Source organism: Doryrhamphus excisus, unplaced genomic scaffold (assembly GCF_030265055.1).
Source record: "Doryrhamphus excisus isolate RoL2022-K1 unplaced genomic scaffold, RoL_Dexc_1.0 HiC_scaffold_26, whole genome shotgun sequence".
Lineage (NCBI taxonomy): Eukaryota > Metazoa > Chordata > Actinopteri > Syngnathiformes > Syngnathidae > Doryrhamphus > Doryrhamphus excisus.
Window position 1 is genome coordinate 248,008 of NW_026652244.1, and position 4,361 is coordinate 252,368.

At 41.3% G+C, this 4,361-nt stretch overlaps 1 long non-coding RNA gene across 2 annotated transcripts; it reads right to left on the reverse strand.

The window, feature by feature from the left end:
• Positions 1-331: 331 nt before the first annotated feature.
• On the reverse strand, positions 332-4,143 carry LOC131119370 (uncharacterized). Of its 2 annotated transcripts, XR_009126329.1 has the most exons (6): positions 3,905-4,143; positions 3,083-3,442; positions 1,994-2,100; positions 1,745-1,905; positions 937-1,605; positions 332-859 (listed from the first exon to the last, which is right to left on the reverse strand). It is a non-coding gene; the product is annotated as an uncharacterized LOC131119370 (long non-coding RNA). The 2 variants fall into 2 exon arrangements; XR_009126328.1 differs by having other exon boundaries at positions 1,994-3,442.
• Positions 4,144-4,361: the final 218 nt, after the last annotated feature.

The following is a 4,361-nucleotide window of genomic DNA, read 5'->3' on the forward strand; positions in this document are numbered from 1 at the left end:
GGCTCCACCTCCAACAGCTCTCTCCTGCCCCTTCTTCAGACTTCAGGCTGCACCATGCTGTTGTTCTTGTTTGGCTGTTTAGTTTAGTTTTTGCTAGTGTTGGTGTGATGAAGCCCCATGAGGCTTGGAACCATTTCAGTCAACTGGTTCGAGAATGGATTCATTTCTTGAAGCTTCATGTGCACACGACACACCTGCTGGCCTTGGATACAATTGCAGGCAGCAATTCATATGTTTTGGCTCTTATAATTATGTACTCCACAATTTTCATTGACAAATGAGTCATCTAAAACATGTAGGAAAACATATACAGTATATATGAAATGCGGAATGTTTTCATGTCAATAAATGCTTCCAGCATCATGTGATATGGCTTGCTTCATCATGGTTTTATGTTACCTGGCATGGCCTCATACAGGCAGAGGACAGTTAAAGTGCTAAAGATGTATGCTTGTGTAACTTGGACAAGACGTTGGACATTTTATTGAAAAGTAATAGTTTTTCAACAATTTGTGGTTTGAGGCGATTCCTCTTTTTTGATACAACCTCTCCGGCCTTTGAGAAAATTCTTTCGCATGGCACGGTGTCATATAAGGGTGATAACTAATACTATATTCATTCTATCTCCATTTTATTCTAACACACAGAGGATGCAGGCGTGCATAAATAGGTTAAAGCCAACATGTATAAATTGGGGTACAGGGTTTTTTGTCTTTCCCAGTAGTCCAAGGATTTTCCATCCTGCTCAGATTTGGCTCCGATATGTAGCGCTGGACCTCTACCGTGGCATCTGCTGTCACGTTTTGAGTCTTCTGTGCCTCCTTTACACTCGTGTCAAAACGAAGCCACAGTTTGCTTCCTAGAAGAAACCACATATCATGTGAATAAGTGTTCTGACAGGAATGATTGATTTCAACATTCAAAATAATAGATTACCTCCGGTGTCATCATGAGAAGTAGATGCTTGGGGAGTTTCCTGTCTGTCCTGTTTGGACCTTATCAACGTGGCACACTCTGAGGTCAGACGCTTGATCGCTTCTGATGCCTTATTTGGGCTGAAGAAGCCTATCACTTTAAATCGCGGGTCCAGGAGTGTAGCTAGGGACATGATGCTCATTGATTGTAAAGTGTGGAGCTTCTCCCGGAGGAGCCATATGAGTTGCTCTCCCATTTCACGTGCAACTACTGAGGCCGGCTTTGTCACTTCCTCCTGAAGAGTTTGCTCAAGCATTTTCAAGAGGGGGACAACTTTAGAGGCACATGTTTCTCTGCTGACAGCTCAGCCGTGGCATCATAAAACGGAGACAGCAGGGAAAGGCACCCTCCAACAATGGTGAATTCATCAGATGTCAGGAGTGGTCTGTCGTGTTGGAGCCCTGCGGATGCTGCTCCAACTGGCTCCCTTAATTCGACCAATCATTGCAGCATTAAGTATGTGCTGTTCCATCGTGTCTCAACCTCCTGCAGTAGTTTCTTGTTTGGCATTCCAAGATGAAGCTGCACTTGTGTAAGCTTCTCCTTAGGGATACAGATGCGTAAGTTCAATTACTGCAATGTCCTTTTGCCTCCCTTCTGTTTTGTGAGCATTAGAAACTCTGCGCCAACCTGAAAGAGAGATATGAAAGAAGAGACAAAAGAACCAGTGACAACAAAAAGTGAAGTGCATACTTAAGTATAACTGTGAAACATACAGTAGTTGTTTACAGTCCTTAATGTGTTTAACACAAAAGATCCAAATACTCACCTGTGAGACATTAAACAAGGTAGGCCACCTGTGCTTCATGTCACTGATGCTCATTTGTATGTCGTATGTTCCTCTATGTGCAAAAGTTCTCCACATCAAGTCCTTAATGACTGGGCTGTCTCTCTTCTTTAATTGGTGATTAGTTGGTTTTGGTTCAGCTCCTGGAGGATAGCGAGGAAGAATACCACTTCACCACTGTTCCATGTTTTAAGGGAGCAAGGACATCTTAAATGAAGACAGGGTACTTACAGCCACATCCATAAATACTGTGCTCGACTTGGTAATGCTTGAGAAGCTCCCCTTCTGAAGTATCCTCCAATGTGCAGCGCCTACATTGCCAGGCCACGGGCCGCCACCTTAAAAAGGAGCATAAACAGTGTTACAATGGTTTGTTTTTGAAAGTGCTGTCTAATTTCATGTACATCGTTTTTGGTTTGTGTTTTAAATCCACAGTTCTAAAGAATGAATTATAATGCACATTCATTCATGCATTCATTTTCGATTGCTCATCCTCACATCTTTTAGCTGTGAGGTCTGGACGCTAACCACTTGCCTGCCAAAAATGCACCTTGACATTAATTATATCTCCAAATATAATTACAGGAAAACATGCAGTAATTCATAATTAGAATTAATATTTTGTATATGAAACCATAAATAAATAATTTTAATGAATACTGTTGGCCATCTATGTGTACAGTTTGCATGTTCTCCCCGTGCATGCGTGGGTTTTCTCCGGGTACTCCGGTTTCCTCCCCCATTCCAAAAACATGCTAGGTTAATTGGCCACTCCAAATTGTCCATAGGTATGAATGTGAGTGTGAATGGTTGTTTGTCTATATGTGCCCTGTGATTGGCTGGCCACCAGTCCAGGGTGTACCCCGCCTCTCGCCTACAGACAGCTGGGATAGACTCCAGCACCCCCCGCGACCTTCGTGAGGGTGAGCGGTAGAAAACGAATGCTGAATAGTCTTGTATTATATTTGTAATGAGCTCCGGAAGTAGCTCGGCTGTTCCCACAAGAGTTTCCCATCGGAGCATATCGACATCACGTCATGTTACAAAAACACAAAGTAAAACCAAGCAAAACACGGCATACACACAGAGAGAAAGAGAGCGCGGTGAAAGCTCAACTTTTCCGGTTCGATGGTCCGTTACCTGTTAAAGTATGTTCGCCCAACGAACCATGTTAGCTGAGCAATTTGGTGGCTAGCAAACATAGCTAAAGTTAGCTTACACACAACAGTATGGCAGTGACATAAAAAAAAAACAACACCCAGCGTATTTGAAGGAAGACGGGGTCGCTATTAGTTTAAAAATTGCAAGTGCTCTACTTACCGATGTATTGTCGTCCATATAACTTGCCGTGCTTGTCTTGATACCTTTGCTGGTCTTGTGTTGCTGACTGCACCATAGACCTCTCATAACTTCACCCCTTTGGCCGCGAATGGGGCACGTCATGACGTCTACGTCACCAAGCTTAAGCGCTGGACTTTTTAGCATTTGTTTTTATGTAAGTGATTAAATGATTTTCAGAGGTTTTATTAATGTATTATACTTTATTAGGGCTCGAGCACTGACCAGTGCAAAAGCCCTATTGTAATCGTAATTAGGGCTCGAACGGTATCCTTTCCAGTCACAAATGGGTGGATGTCAAGGTGCAATGGTGGGAGCTCCTCTGGAAGCAGGAAGCATTCACTAAAGGTCAGAGAAAGCGTGAAAGCAAATACGTTAGTAAACTTGCTATGAGCAGATCATATAAAAAGGTCAAAGAAGACAGAATGAGGAAGTTTTTTTTGTACTACAAGTACCATGGCATTCTATGTATAATTTTAGTAGCACAAGGCCCCCACACATTTTGGTTAACAGGTTAACATTTTTCCCCTGCAGAACATAAACTCATGTAAGATTCTGTGTCCCATTTAGCATAGTGGAGGTGTTTCCAACTTCCAGCTAATTAAAGCTACTTGGTCAAAAAGAAAGTGTTTTATGTGACTGGCAACATTTCAAGATGTATTTTATTTGCAAAGCAAAGTTTAACTTGTAGTCTGGAGCCCGGTTTACATATCAGGAGAAATCACATGCGAGTATAATGTCAAGTGTTTCACACATGAACAGAATTTGACCAATATGAATAGTGAAAACAGCTCCATATCTTACCACATGCAGCAGTTGTCAGAGGACACTCACACCGTCAGAGGGGTCTTGTCCTGTTGATGAAAACTCACATGCATGCAAACGACTACATTGCTATTATAATAGTTGGTATGATGCACTTATGGGATTAGTTTTACTTCTATGCTATTCTACTGCTACTATGTTAACTAATATATGCATGTACTTCTACTGCTACTATGTCAATATACGTATGCACTTCTACTATGTTTAATATAAAGATGTGTGTGGAACTGAAGACAGGCGGCAACTAGGAAGACAAGAGCAGAGGTTAGTCACAATATACATTCACATATTTACATATTTACATATTCACATGTTCACATATTTACATATTTACATATTTACATATTTACATATTTACATATTTACATATTTGCATATTCACATATTCACATATTCACATATTCACTTACATATTTACATAGCCCTCATTGTTTGC